Source organism: Sander lucioperca, chromosome 23, assembly GCF_008315115.2.
Source record: "Sander lucioperca isolate FBNREF2018 chromosome 23, SLUC_FBN_1.2, whole genome shotgun sequence".
Classification (NCBI taxonomy): Eukaryota; Metazoa; Chordata; class Actinopteri; order Perciformes; family Percidae; genus Sander; species Sander lucioperca.
Window position 1 is genome coordinate 5466778 of NC_050195.1, and position 17214 is coordinate 5483991.

At 40.5% G+C, this 17214-nt stretch overlaps 1 long non-coding RNA gene across 3 annotated transcripts; it reads right to left on the bottom strand.

Moving 5' to 3' along the window:
• Positions 1-2058: 2058 nt before the first annotated feature.
• Positions 2059-14169, bottom strand: LOC116053720. Of its 3 annotated transcripts, none has more exons than XR_004896479.1 (2): positions 14136-14169; positions 2059-2283 (listed from the first exon to the last, which is right to left on the bottom strand). It is a non-coding gene; the product is annotated as an uncharacterized LOC116053720 (long non-coding RNA). The 3 variants fall into 3 exon arrangements; XR_004896480.1 differs by having other exon boundaries at positions 14156-14167; XR_004896481.1 differs by having other exon boundaries at positions 14144-14167.
• Positions 14170-17214: the final 3045 nt, after the last annotated feature.

The window sequence follows — 17214 nt, forward strand, 5'->3', positions numbered from 1 at the left end:
ACATATATAACGCCATAGGGACACGGCCGATAAACGAGAGACACACCCACCAAACGAGAGAGAGCTTAACTCAAAGCCGCTGCACACCGCTCCGAGGAAACCGGTCGTTCAACACGGAAAGTGTAGCAAAACGGTGCACGCCATTTTTAGGATAAACGTGCCCCAGGTCTGTGGCAGGAAATAAGTGACGAGAAGTCAGCAGAGTGGAGCTACAGCTGCCCTTTAACCCCGACACCCTGGACTGAAACCCCACCCCCACCCCCACCGGTAGTTTCTGGGAGTAGAGAGGTCTCACCGTGTGGACACATCACAAACTCAACGGTTTCCCCCTCAACGTGTGCCTGTTTTTCTACTGTGCTGTCTCTTAACTGTGTTTACTTCTGGCTTCTCTTCTCAAGCAGCTTGTTTTAAAATCAGAGCAATCATTTACCACAGAGAGAGAGGAGAAGTCCCTCCCCCTTCTGTGGACCATCATGGCATCTTAATTCTTAAAACAATATGTACTGTAGTGAACGGGGAGAGACTAATAATAGTTTGATCCCGTTTGAATTGAGCCATGGATTACACACATGATGATCCGCTTTCTCTACAGTGACGCCCAAATGTGTTCCAGAGCAACATGTGAAGACATAATTTGGCACTAAAGCTGAAAAGTTGAAGGAATATTTCTCAAATCTCGAACCTAAACTCAATTGTTTTGGGTCCTTGAAATGAGTTTACAAGGTTTTGGGTTCACACAGCGTAGCGTGATATTGGTTTTTGAGTACGAGTGTTGTCAAACATCGCTTGGACACGCCGGTGCGTCTTTTGTCCTCGGACGGTAAAAAGATAATTTTGCGAGTCGTAGTCGTAGCACCACTTAGTTTTGTGAGAAAGCGCTCAGTGAACTACGTCTCTCGTCTCGCACAATATACGTCGCTCGCTCGCTAGCTTAGCTCTGTTCCACAACACACTAGGGATGCACCGAATCCAGATTTTTGGGGTTCGGCCGAATACCGAATCCTCGTCCCGTCCTCAGTCCATGAACACAGTAAACTCATTAATGAAGTAAACAGTGACTGTCCTTCCTTTGCCGTACCTGAAGTTGCTGCATTCTGGCTGCTGTCTGTAGATTCCTTCATGCACAACTCGTATTCTTCCGGATGTTTGCTACCAGATGTTGTAACAGCGGTGATGTTGTGTATAGTTTAGGGTCCTCGCCACCACCAGACTAATCAGCATTGCAGATTGAACATGTAGCTGGACTTGAATGGCCTTCTTTTGACTGAAAGTACTGCCAAACTACACTTTTTCGGCTCACCAGTTCCATTTCCACTTTCTCACAGCCTACTGCATTGAACGCTCCACCTACGTAAACACCTTCCTGTAATCAACGGCGCCGTCATTACACCGACCAGCGTAGCGCGCCTAATGCAAGCGTAGGGTTCGGTGGCAAAAAATTCTAAGGCTCGGCATCAAAAAGTCCAATATTCAGCCGAATCTGAAGCCGAATCCTGGATTCCTGCCTCCCTGGTTTTATCCAGCAGAGTTTTATCAGCTGTGAAGCGAAAGAAGGAGCGAGTCCTCTGCTCGTGTGAGTAACGTTTCATCCTGGTACCAAACACACGGACAGCGTAGCTTCAGCGAGACGTCACTTAGAGACTTCGGAGCGTGTAGTCTTTCTAATGACGTATTTTCAGTCTTATACTTCAACATCTTTACCACAAAATGATCTTTTTAAACTGACGACATCATCGGTGTAATCCATGGCTCAGTACAAAACGGATCATTATTTGTCTCTCTCCGTTTACTACCAGTGATATTTTTTCCGAGGTAATGTCCCGTGGCGGTCCACCTGAAGGAGAGGGACTTCTCCTCTACTGAATTTGAGTCTTTTTTTTTTTTTCTTTTTTTTTTTGGATTGTAAAAATGAAAAAGTATTGAACTGGCTGAAACACTGGTGTAAATACTGGCTGACAGATGATGGCCTGAAAGCAAAAAATTACTCAGCTAATTTATTTGAGTGACAGATTCGATGGGTGTGGGGGGGTGTTGTGCACTGTTGTTTTTTTATTATTATTATTTTACCACTAGGGGGAGACACTGACTCACTCTACACTGCAGGACTTCAGCTTTTCGAGTTCCTGTGCTGCAGAGTTTTGTCTTTTTGAAAGCTGTGTGTTTCTGTGAGGAACCTCCGATGTTTGGACGGGAACGTTAACCCAATGTTTGAAGTCTTAATGTTTCTGCAGGTGATCCGACGGGAAACACTCAGTCCAAACGGGAACACACACACACACACAACTAAGAGCTGATGTTAGGGTTGATGTTTTTTTCTAAAATAACAGGGCTGTCATTCCTAGATACAAGCTTCGACTTTTATTTGCTATTAAATGTGCAGGAAATAAACTTTGATGATTTGCTGTATTCCTGGTTCCTCCGGTGTTTTCTTGTCTTTAAAGGTGCAGTAGGTAAAACTAACTTTCTGTCATATTTGCTGAAACTGACCCTATGTTCGAGCAGAACTACACTCAGCAAAAAAAAAGAAACGTCCTCTCACTTTCAACTGCTTTTATTTTCAGCCAACTTAACATGCGTAAAACTTTGTATGAACATAAAACAAATTCAACTACTAAGAAATTAACTGAACGTTTCATAGACATGTGACTAATAGAAATGTGTCCCTGAACAAAGGATGGTCAAAATCAAAAGTTACAGGGAAGACCTCCCCCTCCCTCATGTGGTCCCCTTCCTGCAGCCTCATCCTGACATGACCCTCCAGCATGATGATGCCACCAGCCATCCCGCTCGTTCTGTGCACGATTTCCTGCAAGACAGGAGTGTTAGTGTTCTGCGATGGCCAGCGAAGAGCCTGGATCTCAATCCCAGCACGTCTGGGACCTGTTGGATCGGAGGGTGAGGGCGAGAACCATGCCCACCCAGAAATGTCCAGGAACTTGCAGGTGCCTTGGTGGAAGAGTGGGGTAACATCTCACAGCAAGAACTGGCAGACCTGGTGCAGTCTATGAGGAGGAGATGCACTGCAGTACTTAATGCAGCTGGTGGCCACACCAGATACTGACTGTGACTTTTGATTTTGACCATCAGGGACACATTTTGTCCATTTCTGTTAGTCACATGTCTGTGAAACATTGTTCAGTTTATTTCTCAAACCTCAAAGCAACATAAACATTGAAAACGTGACAGAAACTTTAAAAAAAGAGACAAAAATGTTGAAAAAGTGAGAAAAACTTTGGCAAAAGCGCCAAAAACTTGTAAATAAACCCTCCATAAAAGGCGACAAAAACTCAGAAGCAACAAAAACTTCCAGAAACGAGACAAAAACGTCCAAAAAACTTCAGCAAAAGCCCAGAATGTAAGTTACTCCTCTGCCTCTGTGACAGTGAACTGAATATCTTTGAGTTGTGGACAAAACAAGACGTTTGAGGACGTCCTCTTGGGCTTTGTAGGAAACGCTAGGCTCGTTGGAGATGAGCCAGGTCTGCGCAGAATCGATCGCCGCCCAATGCATGCTGGGTAGATTTGTGTCCGACTTGATCCCGACTTGCTGTGACGTCATGCACACGTGGGCAACGATAACGTCACGAGATCAAGGCGGCCGCAGGTTTGAGACGCAGGCAGCGCAGTTGCTCTCCACCGACTGCAAGACCCAGGCGGACCCAGGGGCATGCTGGGAAACGGCGTCTCTCAGCTGATCTATTTGTCTGATTTAAAGGCTTATTCTGTACAGAACACGTGTGGCTGATAGTTACGTTTAGAAGTCAGAGAGACTAAATCCGTTCAGAATACGGATCATCTACAGTGTGTTAAAATTAAATCAGCAACAGATTGCATGCAGAGCATTTTGACAGCTACTCTGTCATAATAAAAACAACTGGAGGCTGTGTAGGAGCTGATATATGGGTCTGATAACATTTTATTAAATCAGAATCGGACCACAGTGGTTCTGTGACTTCCTGTTCAGCATGAAGGCTGCTGGAATCGGCTGGAAACTGTCCGACTTGACAGCGGCTTTTTGTCACCGCCCACTGCTGCTGCTGCCTGCTCTCGTCCACTTTACAGGCGAGGCGCAGTTCATCTCGAACGAGCCTACTGATCCACGTTTGAATCCATTCATCCAGAAGATAATGGCCAATGAGAGTAATGGTTAGTTGGAACCCTAGACTAACGAAATGAAAGCGCTTCCACCGTAAGCTGCTTTCTTAAAGGTGTCCCGTTTCCATAATGTGACGTGTGTTCAAACCAGTTTATCTGGTCTGTGATTGGAAAACATTTAGAAAGTGAACAGCTCAAAATCTCGTGTCATTTTATCCTGAGTGACGACTCGGTGGAGCTGTACGGATGACTTAACTCTAAGCTCTGCATCAGAATCAGATTTCATGAGCACACAAGTGTGGAAACAGTGCAGGAAATTTGACTCCCGCTCTCACAGTAAAACACAAAGAAACAAAGCTGGGATGATCTACAGCGTAGAAAATCTGCTTAGAAATATAGGAAATATAGGATAGAACAACGTAATGTAATTCTTCTAAAATAAAACGCATCGCATTCATTATTAATTTCACTTGTTTTCATTTTAAACAAATTGTATATCCGAAAACAATACACATTTTCTATTCATAAGTTGACATTGGTACAGAGGAGGCCAGGGTCATGTCTACAGAGGCACAGGCCTCCCTAGGCCTCTGTGTATAAACGCCACTGGTGACGCCCAAAATAGTTCCAGACCCAGAGCAATGTGTAAAGAGATCATTTGGCCCTAAAGCGGAAATATTTCTCAAATCTCTTGTGAAAACAGACGTACACTCAGTTGTTTTGGTGTTTGAAATAAGTTTACAAAAGTCTTGGGTTAACAAAAGTAGCGTAGCCTAATATATGAATAAAAAAGTATATAAATGGCTAAAATGAAATTTTGTGTTGTCAAGCAACGCTTGGAATCGCCGGTGCATCTTTTGTCCTTTAGAGGGATAAAGGGTAACTACCGTTTTTTTCAACCTGGACCCTATTTTCCTGTGTTTTTGAGTCTAAGTGACTGATGGGAACAACAATCTGTGACAATGGTCCAGTATTAAGCGAGATCGCTGCAGTCGGCAGCGGAGAAACAAGCTACAATGTAAGTTAATAGGGCAATTGTGCAGCTTTTATTTACCTTCACAAAAGTGCTTGTTTTTACCGGTGACAGACTCAGATTAATATTCTAAGTGTCTGACAACATTATGGAAAGGATCCCTACAGAGATAGACCTTTAAAACCTCTTTAACCTTTCTCTTTTAACCAGAAACAGCTCTGAAGTCGCTAGCGCTAAACCCACCAGACTCCATTTAAAAAAACAATACTTTTAGCGTGTATAGAGCCAACATATTTTCACATGTAAATCAGTAAACTATGTGTTTATTTCAACCAAAACTAGAGTTGTGATTGTTGGAAAAGTGGAAAGACGACCCTAAACGGCTTTTCATAGTTTTATTTTGTTTCTGTCGACTTTGAATGAAGTGTATTTTACGATGCTAAAATGACTGTTTATTTACATGGAGTCTGACCGAGTACTGCACCATCAGGTTTGTGATGAAGAAGCAGTGCAATTACAGTTTCATTGTAGGCCTACTGTGTGTCCTTAAAATGGTGCTTTCTGCTGTAAATTCTTTTTTGTGTCAGTATGGCTCTAATGTTTCTTTTTTTTAAGTAAATACTTTGGCCTGCATGAATTGAAATACATGCAGATATACATGCATAAGTAAATAAATATTGTAGTTATGCCCTATGTTTACTGTCCATCTTTCTACAGATATCAGCAAGTCCAAGAATGATGTACCAGTACAGCCCAACTTGAATATATTCCCAACCATTTTGATGGGGGACAGAAGACGGAGCTTCAGGCCAAACTGGTATACTCTTCATCCATTTGTCCATTTGTGTGTAAAAATGCCCGTAGACCTCAGAGGGTTAGAGACAAAACTTGCTGAAGAAGTCCACTGGGGGGGCCGACTACAATCATCAAATCTGAGGAAAGTTATTTAGTAACTTCTGACACTCTCATTGATTTCACATTAATGATTTGGCGTCAGGCGGTGATGAAATCAGCCTGGCTGCTGCACCTACATCTCTAATAATAGCAGGGAAGTGCAACTGCAGTGCTGGGTTTTTACCACATTACAAAGGCATTGTGTGAGTTATTTTAGATTGCACGGATCAAAGATTTAGGAATCTCACACATAATGCAGCAGGTGCTGCTGTTTATTTATTTATTTTTTAGATTATTTGTATATGGGAGGAAGTATGTAGCAATGACCTACTGTTAAATATCAAGTTTCCACCTGACCTGCCTCATTCATGGACTGTCAATCACAACTGAAAGCTCCGCCCTTCAGGCCTCTCCGTGCGTTCATGGACATCGGAAAAAGGTTTTTCCGAGTGAAAACGTCATCATTCACGTCCCTTCCTGTGGAGATCAGAGGTGGGAAACTCGGGCTAGATTTTGCTAACCGAGTTTCCCAGTTGGTGACGCGTTGTTGACGACTGACGTTTGATGGAGGCGACTTTGGTTCACTGAACATATTTCAATGACAATAAACTTATTTAATGCGGCCAAACGCCTCTGCTGAGAAACATACACAGATGTTTGTGTTATCTGCAGGGCAACGAACGGGAAAGGACACGGAGAAGGTGTTGTTGTTGTTTTTATACATACAGCCTATTTATGAATAATTTGAAACATGTTATGTCTGTGTATGTTTCTCAGCAGAGGCGTTTGGCCACAATAAATAAGTGGCTCATGGTAGTGCAAATGTAAAAATTAAAGCCAAAACGAATACTTGAAAGTGATGGTAGTGGTGCATAGTTATGAAAAAGGACAAGTTTGTGAATGGGCAACACAGATTTTTATAATGAACAAGTATAAACGTTACACACTGGGGCTTTAAAAAAAAAAAAGATTCCTGTGCTGGTTCCTTGGTATCAGAATTTTGGATAGTCACCATAGTCATGGAAACATTAATGTGACGGGCAGAACAGGCAGCCAAGTGACTACAGACAGAAGTGTGTGAGGATTGTAAACAGTGCTATCTGTTCCTCTGTGGATCCAAACCACACAGACCTGCTGATCCACTTCTAACATCCAATCATAATGTTGTTCCTCTGTCAAGATGTGATCTTTTTGGAGGCTATTATGAAAGTCGTATGCCCTTTAACCCGTGTGCCTTCCTTTACAAAAGTTGCTCTGATGTCCTTGGAGGACAAAAATGTCTGTTAAAAAAAAACTGCCATAAAATAATAAGGGGGGGGGGTGGGGGTTAGATTCAGATAACTTTATTAGTCCCCAAAGGGGCAATTCAGTTTTACAGTTTTCAGTTTTACAGGTTTACTTCGTAGTAAACCTCCTTCGATGTGCTTTTATCCTGAAATGGAAATAAACTGTTATTTCCGTTGAAATCATCCCAGGTGGAAGAAGTACTCAGAGCTTGTACTTAAGTATAGGTAGCAGGAGGGTAAAAAGCAACCTACGCAAGTAAAAGTCCTGCATTCAAAACTACTTAAGTTAACGTATTGGCATCAAAATATACATAAAGTAGCAAACGTGAAAGTACACATTATGTATTATATTTAGGGTCAAGTCAAAATGAACACAATAACGAGCTAACGCAAATTCCTTTTAACGTCACTACTTTGACTTTGTGATGTGCGATTAACACATGCGTGTTCTGTGATTTGGGCCCTAGGCCGCTCCGTAGTTTGGGAAGTTGGGAAGAAGTTTGGTAGTTTTGGGAAATTAGGAAGCGATGCAGCAGTATTGTTGTGGATGGCTAGCAGAAACAAGGCTCCTTAGGGGCCAAAGAGAATGTGACACGGATATAGTGCATGCAAAAGTGTTAACCCCCTCTGCTAACTAAGTAATTTCATTAGCCAATAATCTCTGACCTCAACCACCACCTCCCCTTGGCCAATACTACGTTTCTGTTAACCATTACATTACATGCCATGCCATTATCCAAAGCGACTTACAATTGCTACATACGTCAGAGGCCGCACGCCTCTGGAGCAACTAGGGATTAAGCGTCTTGTTCAGGGACACATTGGTTGATGTATCGCAGTGGGAATCGAACCCTGATCTCCCACACCAAAGGCATGGGTCATATCCACTGCACCATCACCCTTTCCTTGATGAGGGTACAAGCAGGGTTCAAAATTAACTTTTCCGTCCACCAGCCAAATGGCTACTGAATGTTCAAATTTTACCAGCCACTCAAAAGATTACCATTGTTTTTTGGCTGGTTAGTGAAGCAAATCTACCAGCCACTTGCATATTTTACCAGCATTTGGCTGGTAAATGGTGCTAATTTTGAGCCCTGGTTACATGTGCGTAGCATCGGAGACAGACACACAGGATATTAAACTTGTTACTAGCTCTTTGAACCTGTCATTGTTTGTCCTCTGTCACTAACAGACACGTTTGCAACTCTATCTTTAAGCACCAAAATTGATTAAAAAAAAAAAAAGTTTTCTTTTTTGCGGCGGCCTCTAGCTCGCCCAGTAAGAGCGTTCGCCCGATGTTGGCTGAGTCCTGCAGCGGCGCAGTGTTCAAATTCGACCTGCTGCCCTTTGCTGCGTGTCATCCCCCATCTCTCTTCCCCTTTCATATCTATCCACTTTCAAATAAAGGGAAAAGCCCCAAAAAAATAATCTTTAAAAAAAAAAAATTTTAGTTTAGTTTTCTAAAATGGCCCATGGTTTATGTGAGATTGCAGAGTGAAATCCTGTTTAAAGTTAAGAGAAAAAACAAATACAGATTGTGGATGCTGTGCAGACTGTGGATGCATTACTGATGTAAGTCAAGCTGGCTATTTAGATCTGTGACATTTTCTTTATATATTTATTTATTTAGACAAAATCATCCATCCATCCGTCCAGCCACCATCCATTATTCACCAACCAGTGTACCACCTTTTCGATTAGATTAGATTCAACTTTATTGTCATTGCACAAGTAAGGACAACCAGTACAACCAAATGCAGTTTTTACATCTAACCAGTAGTGCAATCATTAAAAGTGCTTTTCCTTTATAGCAGTGCTTAAAAAAGACATAAAACACAGAATGCAGTATGATCATTTTAGTCCATTATTGAATTATTAAAGTGCATTAGCAAATAAAGTGCATAGAGTTCTGAGAAATCAGACAGTCCATAGTCCATATAATAGTAGAGACAGAATGCAGTATGATCATATATATATAGAGCATTGTTGTGCATTGTTGAGGTGTATTAGTGAAGTGCATAGTGATCAGAGGTAGTCAGACAGTAGAGTCCATGTGCAAAAGGAGAGGGAGCGAGCGCGGCGCAGGGGCTAGTGTTGGGTCTTGGTGTTGAGCAGCGTTATGGTGTTGTGAAAAAAGTTGTTTCTGAGCCTGCTGGTGCGACTCCTAAGGCTCCTGTAATGTCTCTCTCCCAGACGGGAGGATGGAGAACAGTCCATGACTGGGGTGTGTGCGGTCCTCGATGATATTGCGTGCATGTCGCAGACACCGTGAGATGATGAAGGTCAGGGATGGGGAGTGGGGAGGGAGTGATGGGTTTTCCCTGCATTGACAATAATAAGACCTTCAAACGGCACTGGATCATGTGTTCAGATGTTCAGTGAACCAACACCATCAGCACTTCAGAGTTTTTTCACCTACTGTATGCTACACATCACATCACACAGCATTTATAGCCTAAGCTAGTTTGCATTGATTCTTTAGATGAGGGGTGTCAAACTTATTTTAAAGGAACACGCCGACTTATTGGGACTTTAGCTTATTCACCGTATCCCCCAGAGTTAGATAAGTCCATACATACCCTTCTCGTGTCCGTGCGTGTTGTAACTCTGTCTGACGGTTCCACCGGTAGCTTAGCTTAGCACAGAACCTGCAGGTAACTAGTTCCATCTAGCCTACTGCTCCCAATAAGTGACAAAATAACGCCAACATGTTCCTATTTACATGTTGTGATTTGTAGAGTCACAGGGTGTACAAAAAACAACGTAACATGAGACACAGCCATCTTCTAACCGTATATAAACTGGGAACTATATTCTCAGAAAGGCTTGCTGCAAAGCAAATCACTCCGCCCAAGTAGCAGAAGTAGCAGAGCTTCGCCTCTATGCTAAGCTAAGCTACCGGTGGAACCGTCAGACAGCGTTGTCACTGCCCGATGTGAGTCGAGTGCAGATGTGAGTCGCGCATGCGTCACTTTGCGACAAGTAGCCTACAAGATGCTAACGGCTTTTTGAGCTAACGCACAGTCTATGAGCTAACGTTAGCAATCAAACAATCATAGATAGCTAAAACGTTTTTTAAATGACTGCTGCTGCTGGCTACAAGTTAACAATCAAACACAACAAAGGCTGTCACTTAATGGCGGTTTGAGCTAACGTTAGCAACCAAACAGTCATAGATAGCTACAACGTTTTTGAAATGATTACCATCTTCTGTTATTGTACGTAAAGAGAAACGTTTATTATTTTATAGATTTCACAAATTTCAGTATGACACGTTATGCCGTAAACAGTTTAAATCTGAGCATGCGCGACTCACATCTGCACTCGACTCACATCAGGCAGTGACAAGCGTTACAACACGCACGGACACGAGAAGGGTATGTATCGACTTGTCTAACTCTGGGGGATACGGTGAATAAGCTAAAGTCCCAATAAGTCGGCGTGTTCCTTTAAGGGCCACACTGGAAAAAGAGAATCACATCAGGGCCCAGACATGTAAAGGTCATTGACTTTTTTTCATTGAAAAAGTCAAATATCTTTGACTGCATCACTGCATGTCTCTTTGTAGCTTTTGTTTTGGCATTTTTGTTTTTGTTTTTCAACTTTTTTATGGCTTTCTCAGGCATTTTTGTCAGTTTTTCTAAAAAATCTGTCACTTTTATTGAAATTTTTGTCGCATTTTGTCACATTTTTGTCGACATAAAGCCCTACAAAAGTCAGCCCAAAATTTATTAGCCATCATAGAATTAAGCAAATACAGCAACATGTTTCACAGCCTGAATAAGAAAAATCTCTGCTGCTTCTCGGGGAGGTTTTCAGTCTCAAAGTCTGTAAATCTGCCAAATTCTGCTTTGAGTGTCGCGTAATTCCAGTTTGAAAAACAGTTTCCCGTATGTCAAAATCTGCGAGGGGCCGGATTCGGCCCGCGGGCCTTGAGTTTGGCACATGTGCCCTAGAATATAATAGAATACAGACAAAACAATACAAAACACAGATTCCATCCAACAATATACACAAAGGAAAATATATGAGAGTCTTGTTAGAAAGTGGTGCCAATAAAGTCTTTCATAACGGAGAGTTTGTAATCTTAGGAAGCTTGGGTGTGCTCCTATCAGATGTTGGAGGCGTGGCATCAGGACTAATCTAATCTGGCGTACGGTCAACAAAATGTCACGTAGCAAAGAACTGGTTTGTTCCAGCGGAGGAGAGAACAAACTGAGAGCAAACAGCGTTCTGATTTCAGTCTGCGATGACAGAGGAGAAGCTCGAGTCCAAACTACAGCAGACGGTGAGTGCTGATCGTGTGTGTGTGTCATGTAGCTGTGTAGCTTATATATATATATATATATATATATATATATATATATATATATATATATATATATATATATATATATATATATATATATATATATATAAAAGTTCATATGTACAAGTCTATTCAGTGTGTGTGTGTGTGTGTGTGTGGCGGTGGAAGAAGTATTCAGATCCATTACTTTAATAAAAGTACTAATAGGCTACTCTGTTACAAGTTAAAGTCCTGCATTGAAAATGTAACTTCAGTAAAAGTCTGTAAGTATCATCAGGAAAATGTAGTAAAAGTATTAAAAGTAAAGAAGAATCCTCCCATTGTAGAAAGAGTAAAAGATCCAACCAGTTGTGTGTTTAAGGTCTGATCATCTCAGCTGGACTTGTAGCCGTTATATTGTTGGCTAGTTTACTTTATAATCAAACATCAGATTTTATAAACTACTTGTGTTCTGTGAGCAGTAATCTTAATGTGTAAAGTAACTAGTTACTAAAGCTGTAACAGATTAATGTAGTGGAGTAACTAAAGTAACTAGTAACTAAAGCTGTAACAGAGGAATGTAGTGGAGTAACTAAAGTAACTAGTAACTAAAGCTGTAACAGATGAATGTAGTGGAGTAAAAAGTACAATATTTCTCTCTGAAATGTAGCGGAGTACAAGTAGAAAGTGGCATGAAAAGAAAAGACACAAGTACAAGTACAAGTACCTCAACATTTGGACTTAAGTACAGTACTGGAGTACTGTACAGAAATCTTAAGATGTTTTAAAACATAAAACGCAATTTCTGCCCCGTTTGTATTGTTTTACTGCTCTCACAATTATTGTCATTATATATCATTACATTATTTACAATACGCAGTGTGATTTTTTTATGATTTTTTAGGGGGGGGCAACTCTCAGGTGGCAAAGGTCCTGACTAGACTAACTGGTGTGCAAACAGCAGGAAGTGTTTGTCTAATCTTTCTGATGAACAACAACTGAAAGATTGTGAATATGTGTACATAAAGACCAAAGTGGAGTTCAGTTTACTCAAGTTTTAGTGTCAAAGTTTCAGATCAAACACAAAAAATAAGGTAAAATGAAAACACATATCGATACAGTATACTGTATCCTAAAAATGAGACATTAAATGTTTGTACCTTCTAAGGAGGTCGACCTTTCTGTTAAAGAGTAAGATCCTTTTTTTAAACATAAAAACATCCGCGAAATTGCGTTCACTAAACCCACCAGACTCCATGTAAATAAACAGTGATTTTAGCATCGTAAAATACACTTCATTCAAAGTCGACAGAAACAAAATAAAACTATGAAAAGCCGTTTTGGGTCGTATTTCCACTTTTCCAACCATCACAACTCTAGTTTTGGTTGAAATAAACACATAGTTTACTGATTTACATGTGAAAATATTTTGGCTCTATACACGCTAAAAGTATTGTTTTTTTAAATGGAGTCTGGTGGGTTTAGCTAACTATAAGTCAAGTTTGAGTCCCTTTTGCCGATGGGTTTTTGGCTGTTTTTGGTGACGTTTTTGCCACTTTTTACGACATTTTGTGGCGTCAAGTCATGTCATCAAGTCAAGTCAAGTCATCTTTATTTGTCAATTTCTTCACATATAGGCCTACTAGACATGCAGAGGAATCGAAAGTTCGTTTCTCACCATTCCACGGTGAAGAAGAAAAAAATGCACAACAGATAAGACAAGACCTTCCCACCACAAGAGTAAAAAAAAAAAAAGTACTTAACAGATAACACAACATATAACACTAAAACAATTAACGGCAACAATATCACAAGACAAGATCCAAAGACAAAAAACACAAGAATGTCACAAGCAGCAAACATTGTTATATGATGTGATGTGGTAGTGCAGAAAGGTGTGCAAAAATGCAACAGTGCAACATGGGTCGTATTTCCACTTTTCCAACCATCACCAACTCTAGTTTTGGTTGAAATAAACACATAGTTTACTGATTTACATGTGAAAATACGTTGGCTCTGTACACGCTAAAAGTATTGTTTTTTTAAATGGAGTCTGGTGGGTTTAGCGCTAGCGAAGGGGATAGGGAAACTTTAAAGTAATCCCATCCTAAAAATGAGACATTAAATGTTTGTTCTCTGCAATTAAATGTCTAAAGAAAGAGTTTGGGGGTCAAATATAAATCAAATACAAGAGGCAGGCTTGTAGGGTGTCTGGGTTAAAAGTGAGTAATTCAAACCTAAACTCAAGAATTTCTACAATGTCAGAGCCGTTTACAAATTTGACCCGTTTTCAACGTTTTTGTATATCAGAAATATGGGACGTCGAAATAAGGGATGTTGAAGTAAGCGCCGAAAATGCGACCAAGACAACGATTAAAAAAAACTTCAAAAACAAGAAAAATATATATATTTTTTTTAAAGTGACCAAAACATTGAAAATTAACCCACAAAATCGTAAAAAAAGGACTGAAAAAAATCAAAAAAAATGTTAAGAAGGCATTTTTTTTCATGGTCAACGGGGAGACAACACAAAGGTTAAGAAAATAAAAGCCTCAGATTTGTCATGTTGTCCCACACACACACGCACACACACACACACACACACACACACACACACACACACACACACACCCTGAATGCTTGAGGTGTTGAGCTCACTGTTCTTCAGGTTAATGAGTGTTTACGTGACGACATCCTGCCAAGAGCAAATAAATGTCCCTGCCTTTATTTTTAGAAGCCAGTGTTCTAAGTACAGACCAATGTTTTTCTGTGCAGGGTGTGTGTTGCACGCAAAGAAGGATCAGTCTACTCATGCAACTACTCTCAACTTTTTGCATCATAACCTACAAAGAAAAAGCTGTTTTAACAAACTGTATGGATTACTGGTCTGTGTTTGGAGGCAAAGAGGAACAATGAAAGAAATAAGAAATAAAATCTCAACGTGTGGAGTCTGTAATATGAAGTTTGAGTGGCTGTAAAAAGAAGAAAGATGAAGTGGGAATCTCAAATAAAAGGGGCATCTTAGAGAAGATATGTATGGATATTTTTTACTTTGCATTGACAGTAGTGGATCGTGGGTCATCGAGTCGATATAAATTAAGATCGATGTTACACCCTGTAAAAATATTTCTACAGTCTAGATGTGTTATTCTCAGTATATTAATAGTTTATAATATACTGTGAGTTGTGTGTAGTCAATAGACGTGGACTCGGACACAAATGGTTAGCTTAAGCTTTGATTACATTATAGGTCAGGAATGTGAAGTGTGTGGTAGGAACTGTTTTTCAGTACAAGACGGAGAGGTGGAATGGCAGAGGGGGTGGCTCTCGGGTCAGTGTGTGTCTGCCCGGAGACAGAGAGGATGTTGCCGTCAAGGAAGAATATAAAAGATTAGGGATATAGTTAGACGGTGTTCATAATCTGACATAGACTTTGTTGACTTGAACTCTGTATACTTTGTCTGCGGTTAGGGAAACTTAGTGTCATTTTTGTGAACCCACAATTGTGTTTTATAAGCTTAAATGCTGGACTTCAGTAAACTTGCTTAACTGACCTCTTTGTCTCAGATTGATCCTTGTTTTCTGGTAAACTTAAGTCCAATGAAAGAAGGCACAGGAATTAATCAATTGGAGTCAGATATGACAGGCCTTAGGGCCTTATTTTAGACATAATTCCCTACAACACCTAGTTACTATCACAAAATATTGAGAAAAGCTTCTCGTTATTTGAGAAACTAACTCAGAATAACTTCCAGGCAAGGTTCAAAATCAGCACCATCTGCAGCCAAATGCTGGTAAACATATGCAAGTGGTTGGTTGATTTGGTAGGTAATCTGTTGAGTGGCTGGTCAGATTTAACATGAACTGATCCAGCGGTGTCCAACTCGACTTCTCTAAGGGCCAGACATGTTTAGTTTACTGACATGCTTTTATTTAAGAGAAAAAGTTCAATATGTTGGCTGTACTATAGCATATCTCAGATAGCTTTCTCACTAACAGTTTGGGCCTCATAAAGCCGGCAAAAAAGTTCCTTAGCCATCACAGAAAAAAAGTGACAAACCCTTTGAAAAAAGTGCAAAAAAAGGCAACAAAAACACCAGAAAAAGCGACAGAAATATCGGAAAAAGTGGCTGAAACATAGAAAGAGTCAGAAACATACACAGAGTTTACGGCGGCTGAAGCAGGTAATTGCATTGTTTCTTGGCATGACCAGATATTTTATAAATATTTTAAATAACACAAAACAACTAAATGGTGGTAGGTAATACATCTGATTTCATATAGGCCTACTGCTTTAGTAAAAAAATATTTTTTCAGGGCTCTGGCTCTCACCTGAGACCATTGTCGACAAATACGCAGGACGCAAAAAACTAAAATTACTGTTGCACTAGTCTGGACATCTTACCGTGCCAACGTTGTTATAAAGGTTTCCTAAATGCCATGTATATACATTTGCTGTCAACTTACTAATTGATTGCGTGTTTTGTGTAGATTTGGACTTTTATACGTTTTTATTCCACATTGTTTAAACGGCGAAGTGGATCTCCTGATCGCTGTGGATTACTTTTTTTTCGTGTCATTGGATTACGGCAAAATACGGATCTTTTTTCTTAACGTGTCTTAACCTTTTATGGTGGGACTGCGCTTGGTTTCTGCGTTTGGAGAGGCATCTCAACAGACTGGAGGTCCAACACTGATTGTTCACTGTTACATTTTAGTTGAATTTAAGTGTCGGGGCAGTTTGCCACCGTCTGTCTGTTGCGTTCCCAGACAGCCGTGCTGTGATTGGATTTCATAAGGGCGAGTTGTTAAATTGTTACAACGTAATTTAAAATCTTCTTTAAAAATAAACATGTTTATTTAGCATGTTTGTTTTGTCCATATGTGCTTGTGCTGTGTTCCCCAAGTGGTAGACCAGCTCTCAGCTTCTACAATGAGTTTTTTTTTTTTTTTTTGCCCCCCCTGGCTCGAATGTCAAACTCCGCTTATGGTCAGAAATTTTTAAAAACCACAGCAAGCATTGAAAAAAGCACCAAAAATGTCGGAATAGGGCTCAAAAACGTCAAAGAAACCCACCACAAACTTCAGAAATAGTGACAAAAACGTTGGGAAAAGTGTCAAAAACTAGGCGGGCCAAAATGTATTGTGAACCTAAATTGATATGCGGGCCGAATCAAAGTCTGCGAGGGGCCGGATTTGGCCCTCGGGCCTCTAGTTTGACACATTGTAATGGGAATTTTATTTTAACATTATAGTTTGATATCTTACAAGATTCTCTTATATACTTTACAGGAGTTTCCTAATAATCTTTAATTTTGTTGTAGACTTAGAGACTCCAAGAGAAGACGCAACTGGCATCATAAAACCTTGAGCCTAGGTGAAGCTATTATTTGTGAAAGTTAGTTTTTGTTTTTGGAACTCAGCGTTCCTACTGTTTACCTTTAGCAGATAAGGGTGAAGAAGGGCCATAATATTTGCTCTGTGTCTCCTTCTGTCTCTTGCTTTAACAGATGTTTAGGCTAAATAGAGAGCAGGATCAGAGGGGAAAGGTAGTAAAGTCATTGTGACTGTTTGTGGTGTTTTTTCATCTGCGTAGCTGCTAAACTCATCCTGGAGGGGGGTGGTTTAAGGGAGTTTTTACTATATAGATATATGGTTTTCTAGCTGGGTCAGAAGAC